The following is a 21,660-nucleotide window of genomic DNA, read 5'->3' on the forward strand; positions in this document are numbered from 1 at the left end:
CCTGTAGGAAGGTGTTACCTTTAAGACAAACAACTCACATTTTGAAACGATGAGGCTTGAAGTGCGTACGAATAAGGAAAATGTTCTCTATTTTGAGTCTGATATCGTAGGTGATATCATACACAACGATTCCATATGAAACTTACAGTTTTGACAAGGTATTTATAAAGTTTTTAGCTGAATGGCGTGATTGAAGAAATAAAGTATCTGGAAAGCGACAATATTTTACTGAAGAATGAGCTAGAGAAGGTACACGTAGCAAAGAACTGGTCGCCTCCTAGTCTAATGCTAGAAGTACACGGCTGCTATTCCACGAAGGTATTACTTCCCAGTCTTTTTGATTTTCTGAGTTATGTAAAGGAAAGGTTTCTGAATTAATACGTAGCGGTGTTTACTTAATGTCAATGGAATAGCGGGCCGTCAATCTAAAGGCGTGATCAACCTATGAGGAACAAAACATCCAAAGCTGAAACATAAATAAGGATAAGCCTATTTTACGAAGAACGGAGGCAGGGCTTCAGCCTATTGTGACTCTTAATTTACGCGTATGTACGGGGGACGCGCCTAAAAGTAATGCCTCTATGTCTTTTATGTGAAAACTCTTAAAATTTTTTTCAATAAAACAAACTTTATCAACATTTTACATCTTTTTCCTAAGCTGCATATTTATTTTTCAACATAGTCACTCTGGCGATGAACTCGTTCCTCCCAGCGAGAGACCAGTTTGTTCATACCGTCACTGTGGAATGTTGGACTTTGTTGACGGAGGCACAACCTCATCTTTGTCTGCACCGATTCATCGCTATTTAACTGAAGTCCTCGGTGTTCTTTCAATTTTGCAAACAGATAAAATTCGGTTGCGGCCGTGTCGGGAGTGTATGGAGGATGATCGATGACAGTGAATCCAAGGCGTCAGGTCGTTGAAAATGTCGGGGCACTGATGTGTGCTCTGGAATTGTTATGCTGAAGGAGAAGGTGCTTCAGGTGTGCACGAACTCCTCTGCGGCTAGAAACTCGGTTACCGAAAGCTGTTTCCCCACCCACCTGCGTACACTTAAGTTTCTCAGCGCAATGTTATATTCTACAGTTTGGATCACTCTAGCGACAGAGGGCTGCAGGTATGTACACATCAAGAGTAAAGATGTAACATATAAATAAGGTGTGTTTTACTTAAAAACCTTAAAGAGTTTTCACATAAAAAATTCGGGGCCATTACTTTTCAGAACATCGTAGAAATACTAGAAGAACATCATTTAACACTGAACTTTGCAGCATCTCACTTCTGTTATACTCTACCACACGTCGACAAAAAATTAAGAAGGTAACAGAAGGAGATGCTTCAGCTTCTTAAAACAAGCAGTGCATTTAGTTACGAGCGCACTGCACGGTAGATGTCGCCCGAGGTGGATGGCAGTGAGAAATAAAGAGTTCGCGTTTTTTTTATGTATGGGGACAGCTAGGGTTCTTGACAGATGATATCAGGTGTTTTGATACTGATGAAATGCAAGTGCTTAATCTACGATGAGACATATCGGGGTATTCGTGCAGTGAGGACCCGATGAAGTACATATTTCGCCTACCTTGCCTGTTAGCAGCCAACCTAACTGGGCGTATGAATCACTGAGATGGTCAAATAAGCAGATCCGTCGCAATAGTGGGGCTTTAGTAGAACAAGTGATTCGACGGGTTTACGTTTCACATGTAATGGAAAGATGTTCCGAAACTTTTTAAGAGCATGAAGGCAAGCGGAAGTCTTCTTGCACGCGGCAACACTATTTTCTTCCGGCTGAGATGCTCATCCAAAGTTACATTCAAGTTTTCACTGTTTTTGACGAGTTATAGGAATAGCGTGGGCTGAAATAGAGGAAAATGTTTGTGGAATTCATAACTTATTAATGTAAGGCGGATACTAAGATTGTTTTGGACTTTTTCGCATTTATGTCCCACATTTTACAACCATCTCAACACTGAAAGGTCATAATTCTTAAGAAATATCGCAGTATTGATCTCTTTAGGTGTAGCACTTAGGTAAAGCTGGAGTTCGACGACTTAGAAATGATATTTGAAGAAGGGCAGAACCGATGACGAAATATCACTGAGATACAAGGAAAACAACGGTGAGCATAGGACTGACCCCCGTGGCGCTTCTGAGAGAACATGCTTTCACAATGACTTTTACTTCCCACAGAAAGCACTTTGCTGCTTTACAAGAAGCTTGGACTGACTTTTTCTAGAAGGAGGAGGTGAAGAAGTAACTGTAGAAAATCCTTGTCAAAAGAAAGAATAGATCAATGGGAAATTTGTAGAGGTATCAAAGACAACTTAAAACTGGCATCGACGTTAAACACACCGACATTAACTCAGAATTGTTCCATAGAAGACAAACTACGCCTAGTTTTGGAATATACTGTAGTTCTCGGAGAAACTGCCACTGATGCACATGACAGTCGTCTGCAGGGGGTGCGTAATTGAGATCTCAAACCTGTATTTTATACATCTCGCGATTTTCCGATAGTGGAACTCCGTCAGGTAGTCGGAGTACCTTCCGGGAGAGATTTAGGCAGTCGGCTGGTGATTTGAACAAGAACTGTAAAACGTCACACAATGGACAATCTGATTATCAGGGAGAAGCGCCACAACGCCACTAGACTGCCTCAATCGCTGGGAAAATGATATAATTATTTTTGCATTATAATGTAGCTTTATTACCGTGTTTGAGACCGACACTAGAGAAGATCGTCATAAGAAAAGCCACTAGTATTCGACCAAGAAGACTGTATGAGACAACATCTCAGAAGAATAAGCGTTCATAGCACAACGAGATCTACAGATTACTGCTGAGAACATCTCGCAGAAGGACTGTGGGAGCAAATAGAAACTGGCGTGTAAAATCGTGTTATCCATGATCTTGTTGATAAGACGTATGTGGAAATCGAAGGACTACCACAAGAATGAAAGAAATGGAAGACACTAGCAGACTAGTTCAAAGAGCTAAAACTTCTTTCTTATACACAAGCAGGATCTGACAGAATACTGAAACATATGAATTGTAAGAAACCACCATAAGTGTGCGATATTGTCTCAGAATCCTTAAAGACCTTGGGAGAACCAACCATGACAAAATTATTCCACATGATATGAAATATATGTGAGACAGGTGAAATACTCTCAGAATTCAAGAAGAATATAACAGTCCTAATTCCAAAGAAGTCAAGTACTGAAGGTGTGAATATTACTTAACCATCAACCTAATTAGTTATGGTTAAAAATACTAACAGAAATTAATTACTGAAGTATGGAAAAAAAACTTGCTGAAGTCGATCTCAGGAAATATCTGTTTGGATTCTGGTAAAATGCAAGAAGCTAGGAGGTAATACGACCCCACAACTCATCTTAGAACATAGGTTCAAAAAAGACAAAACTGCCTTTATGGTATTTATAGATTTATAGTAAGATTTTTAGAGTTTCGAATGGAATATGCCATTTGAAAATCTCAGGATGAAAGGAATAAAATTCAGGAAGCGAAACGTTATCCACAGCTCGTGCAGAAAGCGGACTGCAGTTACAAGAAAATGAGGCACAAGCGAGTGAAGCAGAGTGCACATTCAGCAAGTAGTATAGAAAAATAAACAAAAATCTGGTAAGGGTACTGAAGTCCAGGAAGAAGAAATAAAATCTTTGAGGTTTTCCGATAGCATTTTAATTCTGTTAGACGTGGCAAATGACTTGCAAGATGTGTCACTGTTTTGAAAATAGGATGTAAGATTAACGCTGACAAAAGTAAAACAAGGGTCGAATTAAATCTAGCAATATTCAGGGAGTTAGAGTAGAAAACGAAGCAATAAAAGCAGTGGAACAGTAGTGCTACTTGGGCAGCAAAGTAACTGATGTGGTGGAAGTAGAGAGGACACAAAATGCAGAAGGATGGTAGTGAGAAAAGCATTTCTGCACGGAGGACTATGTCAACACTTAATATAAATCCAAGATTTTTTATTGAATCAGTGACTTTTTTTATGATACAATCATAAATGGTTGTTCATAAAATGCCGCCCATGGGCTTTGAAGGTCGAAACCTGTTATGATTGTATCATAAAAAAACAATATTTTATTACTTTTACTATTGCGAAGTTTTTTCTGAACGTGTTTGTGTAGAGCGTAACCTCATACAAAAGTGAACGTAGTCGATAAGCAGTAAAGAGAACAGGATATTTTTGAAAAGTGATATAACAGATGAATGCTGGAGATTAGATGAGTTGATTGAGTAGATAATGAATCGAAATAAGTAAATAATTAATCAAATGACTTGAAAAAATTATGTAATAAGTGAAGGAACAGAAGCGACAGGTTAATTGGACGCATCATGAGGCGTCAAGGAATAGTTGATTTGGTACTGAGGTTAAAACTGCGGAGAGAGACCAGACGATGACTGCAGTAGAGATTTCAGTTGGGTATAGGTTGCAGTGGTTATGCAGGGATCGTGGCGAGCTGCATCAGTCTTAGAGCACGACAGCAACCAACTGAGGAAACTGAAGCACCAGTGAATGTAGACGAGATGTCGCTCAAATTCAAAGATATAGTAGCAACAGCAATTGAGAGATTCATACCTCATAAATTGGTAAGGGATGGAACTGATCCCCCATGGTAAATACAACAGGTCCGAACGCTGTTGCAGAGGCAACGGAAAAAGCATGCGAAGTTCAGAAGAACGCGAAATCCCGAAGATTGGCTAAAATTTACAGACGTGCGAAATTTGGCACGGACTTCAATGCGAGATCCCTTTAATAGGTTCCACAACGAAACATTGTCTCGAAATCTGGTAGAAAATGCGAAGAAATTCTGGTCGTATGTAAGGTACACAAGCGGCAAGACGCAGTCAATACCTTCGCTGCGCAGTGCCGATGGTACTGTTACCGACGACTGTGCCGCTAAAGCGGAGTTATTGAACGCAGTTTTCCGAAATTCCTTCACCAGAGAAGACGAATGGAATATTCCTGAATTTGAAACACGAACAGCTGCTAGCATGAGTTTCTTAGAAGTTGATACCTTAGGGGTTGCGAAGCAACTCAAATCGCTTGATACGGGCAAGTCTTCAGGTCCAGATTGTATACCGATTAGGTTCCTTTCAGATTACGCTGATACAATAGCTCCCTACTTAGCAATCATATACAACCGCTCGCTCACCGATATATCTGTACCTACAGATTGTAAAATTGCGCAGGTCGCACCATTGTTTAAGAAGGGTAGTAGGAGTAATCCATCGAACTACAGACCCATATCATTGACGTCGGTTTGCAGTAGGGTTTTGGAGCATATCTTGTATTCAAACATTATGAATCACCTCGAAGGGAACGGTCTATTGATACGTAATCAGCATGGTTTCAGAAAACATCGTTCTTGTGCAACGCAGCTAGCTCTTTATTCGCACGAAGTAATGGCCGTATTTCTAGATATCCGGAAAGCTTTTGACACCGTTCCTCACAAGTGACTTCTAATCAAGCTGCGGGCCTATGGGGTATCGTCTCAGTTGTGCGACTGGATTTGTGATTTCCTGTCAGGAAGATCGCAGTTCGTAGCAATAGACGGCAAATCATCGAGTAAAACTGAAGTGATATCAGGTGTTCCCCATGGAAGCGTCCTGGGACCTCTGCTGTTTCTGATCTATATATAAATGACCTGGGTGACAATCTGAGCAGTTCTGTTAGGTTGTTCGAAGATGATGCTGTAATTTACCGTCTAGTAAGGTCATCCGAAGACCAGTATCAGTTGCAAAGCGATTTAGAAAAGATTGCTGTATGGTGTGGCAGGTGGGAGTTGACGCTAAATAACGAAAAGTGTGAGGTGATCCACATGAGTTCCAAAAGAAATCCGTTGGAATTTGATTACTCGATAAATAGTACAATTCTCAAGGCTGTCAATTCTACTAAGCACCTGGGTGTAAAAATTATGAACAACTTCAGTTGGAAAGACCACATAGATAATATTGTGGGGAAAGCGAGCCAAAGGTTGCGTTTCATTGGCAGGACACTTAGAAGATGCAACAAGTCCACTAAAGAGACAGCTTATATTACACTCGTTCGATCTCTGTTAGAATATTGCTGTGCGGTGTCCGATCCTTACCAGGTGGGATTGACGGAGGACATCGTGGGTGTAAAAAAGGGCAGCTCGTTTTGTATTGTCACGTAATAGGGGAGAGAGTGTGGCACATATGATACACGAGTTGGGATGGAAGTCATTAAAGCAAAGACGTTTTTCGTCGCGGCGAGATCTATTTACGAAATTTCAGTCACCAACTTTCTCTTCCGAATGCGAAAATATTTTGTTGAGCCCAACCTACTGTAGGGAAGCAGCCTACTCACGCCTTATAAAATTCACATCAGTCTTCCATTGTGTGCCAACCAGTCCGCTGTAACTAGCTCCGACGTCATAAATATTGCGCAATAGTTTAAGATGAAGTAAATATCCTGAAACGTTTCCAGCATGTCAGGAATAATACAAAATCAATATGTGTTGGATATCAGTTCAATAACTTTAACCATTTTCGAAATTTGGATTTTTTTCTGTAAAAATCATTGGCGCAACAGAAAAGAGCTAGAAAGTTAAAATTTTATATTTAGATTCCTTTTGCATAATAATTTAGAAGAAACAGTATTCTGGATCTCACAAATTAAAATTTTAGTTGAAATTCATGATTTTCTGGTTTTTGTCTTAGAAATAAGGAAGCAAGATAGATTAAGTAGGCGAATAAATAAAGCTAGAATGTTTAAATTTAAGTAGAAGGGAGATCCGCTATAATCATAAAAACGTGAGAAGTTTCAACAGAATAACTATAAAACTATAGCTATAGCGTACCTCCAAAAAGCAAGTTCAGAGCTCGTCTACTGCGTGTAATGTAATTAAATTAATTCTCTCGCCCAAAATATTTGACTTAGCCACGTCAGACTTTTATTATGATTACTTACTTGTGTGCTGATTGGACAATTAAATTGAAAGCTTCATCGGCCATCAGCAAAGGAAGCAATAATTTATTCGATAACTTAAAGTGGTGCATTACTAGCCCAGCAGCTAGTCGGGAGAGCAGATTTGTTCAGGCGTTCCCTCAGCCGTCCGCACCGCGGCTTTATATGCAAGAACACTGTGAGAGAGAAGAAGGCCCCAGTTCTCCCCAGACGCTGATTAGCGCACCACCTGTGCCGGGAGTCGCGTCGCGTCGGTATCGTTGATATAAACAGCCTCGGATGCAGTAATAAGTTACTCGGGATACACGTAACCATGAAATCGTTTTCGAGTGAAGTGTTAATTTTGGGATGACGTTAATGATCTATCTTTAGTTTGCGTATGTCGTATTTTCACGTGCCGCCACAGGACAGACATTCTCCCATTATTAGCGTGGCGTTTAATGAACATTATCATCAAATTATGGCGAGCATTCACTTAAACATTAAATTTGAACAGTTATAGTTGCATCAGTGCATTAGACTCTGAACTGCTCTGGTAGTTGGATTGTGTGGATTCTGTTTGGTCTGTGACTTTCAGAATATAGTGAACATTTTAGAGAGAATGGTTTTTGATTATGAATCCCAGACAATCTCCTAATTCCTCAGAGCTATAAGCTGTAGCTATAAATGTATTTCTCAGATGAAGTGGGCACTAGGAATTCTAATTACAGGCTTCACGTTTTGCTTATCACTTTCTGGTTGCCAATATTGTAGTTAGAGAGCCAGCGTTGAGAACAGCAAACAGCATAAATACAAAACATTTATTCTATACATCCACCCGCCGCCCCACACTACATAGGTAGGAATGATCATCAAAATAAAATAAGAGAAATCAGAGCTCGAACAGAAAGGTGTTCGTTTTTCCCGCGCGCTGTTCGGGAGTGGAATGGTAGGGAGATAGCATGATTGTGGTTCGATGATCCCTCTGCCAAGCACTTAAATGTGAATTGCAGAGTAATCATGAAGATGTAGATGCAGATGAGGCGCAAGTGCAGAGAGGCAGATGCAGAGCTGTAGCGGCTGACCTGGCAGGGTGTGCTACGCGGCCGGTGTCGGTGCTGGCGCTGCCGGACGGCGCCGCCCTCACCAGGAGCAGCGCGGCGGCCGCTGAGGCCGCCAACAGGATCGCCGCCCTCGCCATGTCTGCCGGTCCTGGCCGCAGCGCCGCCGTTTTATGGCGCCGTCACGGCCGAGCGGCCGCGGCTGCCCCCTGGCCGGGCTCTCTCTGTTCGCACGCTTTCTCCGGTGTCCGGCGACCACTGGGCAGCAGAAGCCGCTCCGCGCCGCGGACAGCCGCTGGCGAAACTTGCGCCGGCCGCGGGCGATCTTGCCGGCTGGCGCCATCCCTCCCCTTCCACTGGCGCTGCGGTCGCTGGACAGCCGGCGTTCGGCACAAGGGCGCTGGCCGCCGGGACAAACGGACACCACGTTTTGTCGCACACAGATCCACGCCGCCGCACCCTATTCCTCCCTCGTACCAACTTTGGCCAGCTGCAGGCGAGATTACTATCAGGGGTGGTAAAGGGGCCAAAGAAACTGGTACATCTGCCTAATATCTATTTATCTCCTGCCCAACGTAAAGTCCCGACCGATTGGAAAAAAGCGCGGGTGACGCCTGTACATGAGGAGGTTAGAAGGCGGACCCTCAAAATTACAGACCAATATCCTTAACATCGGTTTGTTGCAGGATTCTCGAACATTTTCTCAGAATGCAGGGTGTTACAAAAAGGTACGGCCAAGCTTTCAGGAAACATTCCTCACACACAAATAAAGAAAAGATGTTATGTGGACATGTGTCCGGAAACGCTTAATTTCCATGTTAGAGCTCATTTTAAGTTTCGTCAGTATGTACTGCACTTCCTCGATTCACCGCCATGATTCCATACGGGATAGTCTACCTGTGCTGCTAGAACATGTGCCTCTACAAGTACGACACAACATGTCTTTCATGCAAGATGGAGCTCCTGCACATTTCAGTCAAAGTGTTCGTACGCTTCTCAACAAAAGATTCGGTGACCGACGGATTGGTAGAGGCGGACCAATTCCGTGGCCTCCACGCTCTCCTGACCTCAACCCTCTTGACTTTCATTTATGTGGGCATTTCAAAGCTCTTGTCTACGCAACACCGGTACCAAATGTAGAGACTCTTCGTGCTCGTATTGTGGACCGCTGTGATACAATACGCTATTCTCCAGGGCTGCATCAGCGCATCATGGATTCCATGCGACGGAGGGTGGATGCATGTATCCTCGCTAACGGAAGACATTTTGAACATTTCCTGTAACAAAGTGCTTGAAGTCACGCTGGTACGTTCTGTTGCTGTGTGTTTCCATTCCATGATTAATGTGATTTGAAGAGAAGTAATAAAATGTGCTCTAACATGGAAAGTCAGCGTTTGCGGACAGATGTCCACATAACATATATTCTTTGTTTGTGTGTGACGATGTTTCCTGAAAGTTTGGCCGTACTTTTTTGTAACACCCTGTATAATGAATTTCCTTGAGACAGAGAAGTTGCTGTCCATGCATCAGCACGGCTTTAGAAAGCATCGCTCCTGCGAAACGCAACTCGCCCTTTTTTCACGTGATATCTTGCGAACCATTGATGGAGGGTATCAGATGGATGCCATATTCCTTGACTTCCGGAAAGCATTTGACTCGGTGCCCCACTGCAGACTCCTAACTAAGGTACGAGCGTATGGGATTGGTTCCCAAGTATGTGAGTGGCTCGAAGACTTCTTAAGTAATAGAACCCAGTACGTTGTCCTCGATGGTGAGTGTTCATCGGATGTGAGGGTATCATCTGGAGAGCCCCAGGGAAGTATGGTAGGTCCGCTGTTGTTTTGTATCTACATAAATGATCTTTTGGATAGGATGGTTAGCAATGTCCGGCTGTTTGCTAATGATGCTGTGGTGTACGGGAAGGTGTCATCGTTCAGTGACTGTAGGAGGATACAAGATGACTTGGATAGGATTTGTGGTTCAAAAAATGGTTCAAATGGCTCTGAGCACTATGGGACTCAACTGCTGAGGTCATTAGTCCCCTAGAACTTAGAACTAGGTAAACCTAACTAACCTAAGGACATCACAAACATCCATGCCCGAGGCAGGATTCGAACCTGCGACCGTAGCGGTCTTGCGGTTCCAGACTGCAGCGCCTTTAACCGCACGGCCACTTCGGCCGGCTAGGATTTGTGATTGGTGTAAAGAATGCCAGCTAACTCTAAATATAGATAAATATAAATTAATGCAGATGAATAGGAAAAATAATCCCGTAATGTTTGAATACTCCATTAGTAGTGTAGCGCTTGACACACTCACGTCGATTAAATATTTGGGCGTAACATTGCAGAGCGACATGAAGTGGGACAAGCATGTAATGGCAGTTGTAGGGAAGGCAGATAGTCGTCTTCGGTTCATTGGTAGAATTTTGGGAAGATGTGGTTCATCTGTAAAGGAGACCGCTTATAAAACACTAATACGACCTATTCTTGAGTACTGCTGGAGCGTTTGGGATCCCTATCAGGTCGGTTTGAGAGAGGACATAGAAGCAATTCAGAGGCGGGCTGCTATATTTGCTACTGGTAGGTTTGATCATCACGCGAGTGTTACGGAAATGCTCTAGGAACTCGGGTGGGAGTCTCTAGAAAGAAGGAGGCGTTCTTTTCGTGAATCGCTACTGAGGAAATTTAGAGAACCAGCATTTGAGCCTGACTGCAGTACAATTTTACTGCCGCCAACTTACATTTCGCGGAAAGACCACAAAGATAAGATAAGAGAGATTAGGGCTCGTACAGAGCCATATAGGCGGTCATTTTTCCCTCGTTCTGGTTGGGAGTGGAACAGGGAGAGAAGATGCTAGTTGTGGTACGAGGTTCCCTCCGCCTCGCACCGTATGGTGCATTGCGGAGTATGTATGTAGATGTAGATGTAGGGCCCAGGAAACATGCAGAAGTGTGTCTACACGACGTGACAAGGACTCGACTAATGTCTAAAGTAGTGCTGGGGGGAACTGAGATCATGAATCATGCAGGGCTGTCCATAAATCTGTAAGAGTGCGAGGGGGGTGGCGATCTCTTCTAAACAGCACATTGCAAGGATTCCCTGATATGCTAAATAATGTACATGTCTGGGGAGTTTTGTGGCCAGCGAAAGTGTTTAAACTCAGAAGAAAGTTCCTGTAGTCACTCTGCAGCAATTCTGGACGTGTGAGGTGTCGCATTGTCCTGCTGGAAATGTCCAAGTCCGTCGGAATGCACAATGGACATGAATGGATGTAGGTGTTCAGACACGATGATTACGTAGGTGTCACCTGTCAGAGTCGTATCTAGACGAATCAGGGGTCCCATATCATTCCAGCTGCACACGCCCCACACCATTACAGAGATTCCACAAGCTTGAACAGTCCACTGCTGACATGCAGAGTCCATGAATTCATGAGGTTGTCTCCATACCCGTACACGTCCATCCGCTCGATACAATTTGAAACGAGACTTGTCCGACCAGACAACATGTTTCCAGTCAACAACAGTCCAATGCCGGTGTTGACGGGGCCAGGCGAGGCGTAAAGCTTTTTGTCGTGCAGTCATCAAGGGTACACGAGGGGGCCTTTGGCTCCAAAAGCCGGTATCGATTATGATTCGTTGATAGGTTCGCACGCTGACACTTGTTGATGGCCCAGCATTGAAATCTGGAGCAATTTGCGGAAGGGATGCATTTCTGTCACGCTGAACGATTCTTTTCAGTCGTCGTTGGTGCTGTTCTTGCACTACCTTGTTCCGGCCGCAGCGATGTGGAAGATTTGATGTTTTACCGGATTCGTGATATTCACGGTACACTCGTGGAATAGTCCTACCGGAAAATCCCCACTTCATCGCTACCTCGGAGATGCTGTGGCCCAACGCTTGTGTTCCGACTGTAATACCACTTTCAAGCTCACTTGAATCTTGATCACCTGTCATTGTACCAGCAGTAACCGATCTAACAAATGCGCCTGACACTTGTCTTATATAGGCGTTGCCGACCGCAGCAACGTATTGTGTCTGTTTACACATCTGTGTATTTGAATACGCATGTTTATACCAGTTACTTTGGCGCTTCAGTGTATATTGTACTTAAGTTTATTTGACACTCTATACGAACATGCTGCCAGAAGTTAAAGAAAAAAAAAACATACAAATTTTGTGCTGAAGAGAAAATATGGTCCAGCTCTCTCGGACTACACAATAAGTTTTACAGCTGTCCGCTGGGTCTCAGTTGGGTGTTTACTACACACATCAAAAAAAATTTCCATCACCTCGGTTCCGAGAGTTCCGAAACCTGTACAAAAAATTGGAATAGAGATGAACATAAACATCATTTTCGCCCTTTTTATTGCTCATAAAAATCGCACATTGCATGTTGTACCACCATACAGCGAGACCTTCAGAGGTGGTGGTCCAGACACCGGTACCTCTAATACCCAGTAGCACGTCCTCTTGGATTGATCCATGCCTGTATTAGTCGCTGCAGTCTGTCCACAAGTTCACCAAGGCACTTTTGGTCCAGATTGTCCCACTCCTCAACGGCGATTCGACGTAGATCCCTCAGAGTGGTTGGTGGGTCACGTCGTCCATAAACAGCCCTTTTCAATCTATCCCAGGAGTGTTAGATAGGGTTCATGTCTGGAGATCATTCTGGCCACTCTAGTCGAGCGATGTCGTTATCCTGAAGGAAGTCGTTCACAAGGTGGGGGCGCGAATTGTCGTCGATCAAGACGAATGCCTCGCCAATATGCTGCCGATATGGTTGCACTATCGGTCGGAGGAAGGCATTCACGTATAGTAGAGGCGTTACGGCGCCTTCCATGAGCACCAGCAGCGTACGTCGGCCTCAGATAACGCCACCCCTAAACAGCAGAGAACCTCCACCTTGCTGCACTCGCTGGACAGAGTGTCTAAGGCGTTCAGCCTGACCGGGTTGCCTCCAAAGACGTCTCCGACGATTGTCTGGTTGAAGTTGGCGAATCTGTTGCAACCTATAATTATATAGAAAAAATTTCGTTAGAATCAGATTGTGCGAAATCCACCGATATCATTGAACTGCAAATCGATCGGTGGCTTCTACGCTATCATGTATGTTACTCGATTAATACTAAAACAGATCACTGAGTAGTTTTTTCCTCACATGTATATGCAGGTTGTTTCACAGTTCATATTACACACTTGTGGAGGTTGTAGAGGGGACATGATAGGTCAAGTTTCACACAGGAACCCATGTCCGGAAACCTCATGCAACGGCGCTATAGAGCGTCAAACTGCACGGTTTTCCACGAGGCATGCTGGAAATTAGTATGTGCGTGCATGGTTTGGTTTAGCGACGAAGCTCACATTAAATTGGATGGGTTCTTCAATAAGAAAACCAGCTCATTGGGGGGACTGAGAATCAGCATTTCGCGATCGAGAAGTCTCCTCACCGTTAACGGGTTACTGTGTGGTGTGCCATGTTCAGTCACGGAATAATCGGTGCGCTATTCCTTGATGGCGCTGTGACTACCGAACGGCATGTGAAGGTTATAGAAAATGATTTCATCACATTTACCCAAAGTGACCCGAATTTCGACAAGATGTTCATGCAAGATGGAGCTCGACCCCATCGGAACAGGAGAGTTTTTCATGTCTTGGAGGAGCGATTTGGGGCCTCATTCTGGCTCTGTGGTACGCAGAGGCCACTGGAATGGGCCTCGATTAGCCGCGGTACTCTCCAGATCTTAACACTTGCGCCTGCTTTTTGTGAGGCTGTATTAAATACAAGGGATACAGCAAATACCTCGAAACAATTGCTGAGATGAAAAAAAAAGAGCCGTTCAGCAAGTCATCGACAGCATCGATGTTCCGACACTTCAGCAGCTCATGCAGAATTTCGCTATTCGTCTGCGCCACATCATTGCCAATGATATCAGGGATATAGAACATGTCATACTCCAAATCCGAATATCTGTAGTGACGTTTACATATTGAATAAAGTGTGAGCACGCCGTAGTTTTTAACTAGTTTACGATTTTTTCATATGAGTACCACCTCTGAAAGTTGTCTACCCTACAGTCTCAGCAACAACAGTACTGGCACATGTATTCCACTGTTAGAGGTACCAGGACGGTTTTCGCTTTAACATTCGATTTATTCGTTTCCGGTACAGGGATCCTCACTTCAGATTGATACATTACCCTTCTCTATCATCCTTGAAAGTTTTCTAATATCATCACATCATCACTCTGTATATACCTGTGTACATATATCCGCAGGCGTAGCCGCATTTAAATTTGACGGTCTACAGCGGCGTCGGACGCCGTTTCCGGACATGGGTATGTAAAACTTGACCAACTACATCTTCTAGTAGTGTGCAACATGAATTGTGAAGCACCCTATAGGTGCCCCTAAATTACGATTTCTGATGCCAATTGCGTGATTTCGATATTAGTTTGCCCGCTGGTCACTGCTGCCCAACGAGTACAAATACACAATGAATTAAACCGTGTGAATACCAATGAGAGTGAGGAAATAAGGAATAGATACATTAACTATCGCTATATAGACGAAGGCTCATTTGTAACTGTTAAAGTGCGTATCACTAAGAAGAACTAATACCAGTCATTTGTTGCTCAAACTGTGAGATGTTGTGATTCAGGCAGTGATTCATGTGCAACATATGACGTCAAATATCTCCGAAAACGAGGAAAGAAGTTTATTAGGTCACAAGATATCACCTCGATAAATGAAGAATAGATAACGTTTATTGTAATAGCAATGGATGTTTTGAAACGGTGTTTTAGGTCTAAGATGGATGGAACTGAACATTCAAGGTTCAACTAAATTTGGAGCTATGTGGTTGGTACTCCATCTTAGTGCCTTTCAACACATTTATAATTTTGGTGATGGATCGCACTGTTTGATTTATGTATCGACCGTGTGGTTTGAGGCGCCACCTCACGGACTGCGCGACCAGTCCCGCCAGAGGTTCGAGTCCTCCCTCGGGCATGGGTGTGTGTGTTGTTCTTAGCGTAAGTTAATTTAAGTGTTGTGTAAGTCTAGGGGCCGATGACCTCACAAATTTGGTCCCTTAGGACTTTACACACATTTGAACATTTATGTACCTTACTAAGGTATTGCTTTTATGCCGGCTGGGGTGGCCGAGCGGTTCTAGGCGGTTCAGTCTGGAACCCCGCGATTGCTGCGGTCGCAGGTTCGAATCCTGCCTCGGGCATGGATGTGTGTGATGTCCTTAGGTTAGTGAGGTTTAAGTAGTTCTAAGTTCTAGGGGACTGATGACCTGAGAAGTTAAGTCCCATAGTGCTCAGAGCCATTTGAACCAATTTTATTGCTTTTATGTAACTTATTAAAGCACTTACAAAACATTAGATCAATGTATTTATTTATGGGTTGTCAAAGTTTCATTGTGTTTTCGATATATTGACCATAAATGGAATGGTAGCTGACAGTTGCGGTGGAAGTGTAGGCCAGTCAATGTATCCCGAAATTCATTCTAACTTTGACCACCTACAGTTTTTCTGTTACTTTCTCAGCATTTTAGAAAATGTTTGTACTAATTACTATGTAATCATTTCTTACAGGCCCGTATGTTCACTAACATAAATATCACTGAAGTTAAAAAAAAAGACACGATAAGCACATCTGAATCTGAAAATCTGTTGAAGTATGCCCTATTTACGGTAAGTAAAGTAAACTGAAGTGGTATGGCATGACTGGCTGGGAGAACACAAAGGGTAGTTCATCCGCCTAATTGGGAAGGTTTTTGCTATCCTCCGCGGCAGCAGACAGCTTTCAATCGCGACGTGTGAGCTGTCTATGTAAGTGTAACTGCTGAGTTTGGGTGAATGGATTGGGGGTGCGTGTAGAGTAGTGTTGTGTTCATGTTGGAGATCACGAGAGAAGGGAGAGGGCGAAACACAGTGTCGACACATAGCCTACTGCTCGCAAATTGTACGAAGGGGACCGCCGAGCGTGACGTCCCCATCCGACAGACGGATCACCAGCAATAGTGTTACATATCCTCACTACCTTACTACGTGAGACACTGTTCGAAGATATGGGGTTGAGCCCAGGACATTGGCGCAAAGACGGATGATCAGGATATTTAGGCCACCGTCTCTCCTTCCCTTGTCGGCCAAATACTGACAGTAAAATTTTCATAGACCGCCAGGATTCGAACAGGTTTAGTCTGAAGTCGAGCGCCACCACACTGGCGCGCGCTTGAGTGTTTTCTTCTTGGTGGACGTCACACGACACTCCTTCAAGTTCATAGTTGATAATTTCATTCAGTTTTCTTTTTGCAGAGAGCTGTCAGCTCTGTGAGCAAACATTCTGAGCTGCTGAGCCGATTCGATCTCGGCTACGGAGATTTATAATTCTTGTTACCTTGAGTTTATTGTGATGTTTCTAATTTAATATTCTATAATGTGAGTAGCAAACGAAACGAAACATCACGATTGAGGGGATATGTGCTGTTAAGGCAGTGACTATTAAATGTAATCAAATCAACAAAGAAATTGCAAAATGGTTCAAATGGCTCTGAGTACTATGGGACGTAACATCTGAGGTCATCAGTCGCCTAAGAACTACTTAAACCTAACTAACCTAAGGACATCACACACATCCATGCCCGAGGCAGGATTCGAACCTGCGACCGTAGCGATCGCGCGGTTCCGGACTGAAGCGCCTAGAACCGTTCGGCCACACGGCCGGCCAAAGAAATTGCAAGTACGAGCTCACAGAGCCCACTTACCAGACACTGCACCCCCTATGGCCTGAATGCATGGCCTAATACGATTCATATACGAGTCTTGTTGCAACCCTTGTTGACAGTACGAGCAGCCCTTAGTGGCTCGCCATCTGACAAGTGTTCATGACGTCGCCTTTTCGGCTTAGATCTTTTTTAATATGTGACTTGTAAGTACTGCATCTTTTCGAGTCAGTACAAACTTTAATTTTATTAATGTACTATATACCTCATGTTTTAGTACAGTTAGTCTAATTAACTGGAATACTCTCTTTCAAATTCTGAAGGTGGCAGGGGTAAAATACAGGGAGCGAAAGGCTATTTACAATTTGTACAGAAACCAGATGGCAGTTATAAGAATCGAGGGACATGAAAGGGAAGCAGTGGTTGGGAAAGGAGTGAGACAGGGTTGTAGCTTCTCCCCGATGTTATTCAATCTGTATATTGAGCAAGCAGTAAAGGAAGCAAAAGAAAAATTCGGAGTAGGTATTAAAATTCATGGAGAAGAAGTAAAAACTTTGAGGTTCGCCGATGACATTGTAATTCTGTCAGAGACAGCATAGGACTTGGAAGAGCAGTTGAACGGAATGGACAGTGTCTTGAAAGGAGGATATAAGATGAACATCAACAAAAGCAAAACGAGGATAATGGAATGTAGTCAAATTAAATCGGGTGATGCTGAGGGAATTAGATTAGGAAATGAGACACTTAAAGTAGTAAAGGAGTTTTGCTATTTAGGGAGTAAAATAACTGATGATGGTCGAAGTAGAGAGGATATAAAATGTAGACTGGCAATGGCAAGGAAATCGTTTCTGAAGAAGAGAAATTTATTAACGTCGAGTATAGATTTAAGTGTCAGGAAGTCGTTACTGAAAGTATTTGTATGGAGTGTAGCCATGTATGGAAGTGAAACATGGACGATAACCAGTTTGGACAAGAAGAGAATAGAAGCTTTCGAAATGTGGTGCTACAGAAGAATGCTGAAGATAAGGTGGGTAGATCACGTAACTAATGAGGAGGTATTGAATAGGGTGGGGAGAAGAGAAGTTTGTGGCACAAGTTGACTAGAAGAAGGGATCGGTTGATAGGACATGTTTTGAGGCATCAAGGGATCACAAATTTAGCATTGGAGGGCAGCGTGGAGGGTAAAAATCGTAGAGGGAGACCAAGAGATGAATACACTAAGCAGATTCAGAAGGATGTAAGTTGCAGTAGGTACTGGGAGATGAAGAAGCTTGCACAGGATAGAGTAGCATGGAGAGCTGCATCAAACCAGTCTCAGGACTGAAGACCACAACAACAACAACAGTCTAATTCTGAAGACGACGCTCATATTAGCGTCGAAACCAGGTCAATTTTGACTTAATATTTGTGACCGAGGGCTTATTTGTTACAATACGATTCATATACATCTACAGCTACATGGATACTCTGCAAATCACATTTAAGTGCCTGGCAGAGGATTCATCGAACCACCTTCTCAATTCTCTATTATTCCAAACTCGTATAGCGCCCGGAAAGAATGAACACCTGTATTTTTCCGTACGAGCTCTGATTTCCCTTATTTTATCTTGGTGATAGTTCCTCCCTATGTAGGTCGGCGTCAACAAAATATTTTCGCATTCGGAGGAGAAAGTTGGTGATTGGAATTTCGTGAGAAGATTCCGTGGCAACGAAAAACGCCTTTCTTTTATTGATGTCCAGCCCAAATACTGTATCATTTCTGTGACACTCTCTCCCATATTTCGCGATAATACAAAACGTGCTGCCTTTCTTTGAACTTTCTCGATGTACTCCGCCAGTCCTATCCGGTAAGGATCCCACACCGCGCAGCAGTATTCTAAAAGAGGACGGACAAGCGTAGTGTAGGCGGTCTCCTTAGTAGGTCTCTCACATTTTCTAAGTGTCCTGCCAATAAAGCGGAGTCTTTGGTTAGCCTTCCCCACAACATTTTCTATGTGTTCTTCCCAATTTAAGTTGCTCGTTATTGTAATACGTAGGTATTTAGTTGAATTTACGGCTTTTAGATTAGACTGATTTATCGTGTAACCGAAGTTCCTTTTAGCACTCATGTTGATGACCTCACACTTTTCGTTATCTAGGGTCAACTGCCACTTTTCGCACCATTCAGATATCTTTTCTAAATCGTTTTGCAGTTTGTTTTGGTCTTCTGATGACTTTATTAGTCTATAAACGACAGCGTCATCTGCAAAGAACCGAAGATGGCTCCTCAGATTGTCTCCCAAATCGTTTGCGTAGATAAGGAACAGGAACGCCAGAAATCACTTCTGTTTTACTCGATGACTTTCCGTCAGTTACTACGAACTGTTATCTCCCTGACAGGAAGTTAGAAATCCAGTCACATAACTGAGACGATATTCCATAAGCACGTAATTTAACTACGAGCCACTTGTGTGGTACAGTGTCAAAAGCCTTCCGGAAATCCAGAAACACGGAATCGATCTGAAATCCCTTGTCAATAGCCTCAACACTTCATTTGAATAAAGAGATAGTTGTGTTTCACAGGAATGATGTTCTCTAAACCCGTGTTTACTGTGTGTCAATAGACCGTTTCCTTCGAGGTAATTCATAATGTTGGAACACAATATATGTTCTAAAATCCTGCTCCATATGGACGTTAACGGTATGGGCCTGTAATATAGTGGATTAGGAAGGGTCTGACAAAGTCGTTGTGTCCTCTACTGAGGCAATCTGGCCTACAACTGTTGCAATTGCTCCTTGGTATTCCCGATACTGCCACTAGGACGAAGTTGACGTCCGAGCAAGTCCCCCACGTGATCTATCGGGGCAGATCGGTGGATCTTGATGGCCACAAGGGTACCTCAACATCACACAGCCTGTTAGACCAGGATGGTTTCATCAGTCACTACCAGCAGTGACTTTCACCGCCATAATCACCGACGATTGTCATTGGTGATACTGTACAACCGCAATTCGTCGCTGAACACAAAGCGACGCTATTCATCAGCAGTCCGTGTTTCCCAGTCGTGGCACCACTCCAAACGTAGTCATTTGTGCTGAGGTATTAAGGGCTGCCTACATATGGGACAGTACGTCCGTAGTCTGGCCGCTGCTATGACCAGTGTTGTGGGATAAAACAGAATGGACACGGAGGGCCCATTACTTGTATTCGGATGGCAGCTGCAGATGTGAAGGTGTTGTGATGTGCTTGGTGCAAAATACGGTGATTCTTCGTTGTAGTGACTAGAAGTGGTCGCCGGTACCTTGTACCTGATGTCACGTCCCTAGAAAATTCTGCGTTGGGCACTGGCACAATCCAACATCACACAAATTAGGATAGTGCACGATTCAACTAGTCGGTCAAATGGGAACTCACAGTGAGGCCCCTTTCAGATTCTGTCAGGTCCTGACAGTGCTGTCTCACACGAGTAAGGGGAGTATCTGTGTCCTTCACTGGATAATTCAATGTTTGACGGCGTTCACACCCCTTACATACCCCACCAGGCCTGGTAACAACACCAAACACGAATAACAGTAATGCACTCTAGTGGCCATTGTGTTTGTCACAGATAGAAACTCTGAGCTTATACAGACTCGCCGATGTTGTGTACGTGTACGAAGTTACGTTGAAGTTCGCCCACGTTTTATGGGTGCTTCATTTTTTTGTCTCAGGAAGTATACAGGGTGTTTCCGTAAGAGCGTGCAAAACCATAACAGGACATAGAGGAAGCTCCACTGAAAAATTTGATACAGGGAACCTGGGGTCGGAGAAGCCAGCTTAAGGAGATAATACGAATAAAATCACATCAATGTGTACTTTTTTATATTTACATTAGCTAACTGCAAATATCATCATTCACACAATGATCGTACCATTGGTACCATATCTGGCAAAATATGATGAAACTGAGGCCATCAACCTCAATGCAAGAATGACATCGATGAATAAGATTCTGATGCACCCTGTTGTGTTTCGAATTACATAATAGGCAGCTTCTATTCTGGTAACTAATTCCACCTCCGTACCCACTAGGGTCTCGTACACAAGTTACTAAGATATCCCTATAGGAAATAATAATGGAGATTCAGACAGGGTGACCTCGCAGACCATGAAATAGTACATCCCCTTCAAATCCAGCAACCGGGAAATACTATACCGGTATTGCTCCATCGTACTGTATTGTACGTCTCTGTATGGGACTGAGTAATGGATGGGTCTGTCGTTGATTCAAAGCACGTTCTGTCATGGGATAATGTAAATACGATAAAACAGAGCCACCTTATGGACAAATAAATTAAACAAAAGATGCACCATGACTTCCTGGTAATCAGGCTCGTCCTTCTTGTTTCCTTGCAGGAAATAATGAATGTACATATAAATAAACAGCACAGCACGTGTAAACTTCTACGCATGTTAGTTGTAAATAATCTGGGAAACAATAATATTAGAGAAACCGATAGACAAGTTTACTTCGACATCTCCTTAAGCTGACCTCTCCGATCCCATGTTCCCTACCTCAAATTGTTTAGTGGAACATTCTTTATGTCATGTTACATTTTTCAGGCTCTTACGGAAACGTTGTGAATACAAACGGCTGCTCTAAACATGCGCCACGCTACGGACGCAGGCCGATGAGGGAAATGTGTGGAATGTTCACGTGTGTCTCCGGAAGCTACGAAAGTAACCGAAACCACCGTGAGAGCTGTACCCTACGGGAACATTATTGTGAACCAACTGTATCCCTTTGTTGCCTAATCTGTGCGTAGGAATCCGGTGTCACATACGTCCGGAAACCTATCAAGGACGTGTCGGATCGTCGTCACGTAGAATCGCAGCCCCAGTGCGTTCCAAAGACGCACCAACACGTTGCTAAAGCAGGTGGTCCTAGTATATAATTTCGCTTTTGTAG

Source organism: Schistocerca nitens, chromosome 8 (genome assembly GCF_023898315.1).
Source record: "Schistocerca nitens isolate TAMUIC-IGC-003100 chromosome 8, iqSchNite1.1, whole genome shotgun sequence".
Lineage (NCBI taxonomy): Eukaryota > Metazoa > Arthropoda > Insecta > Orthoptera > Acrididae > Schistocerca > Schistocerca nitens.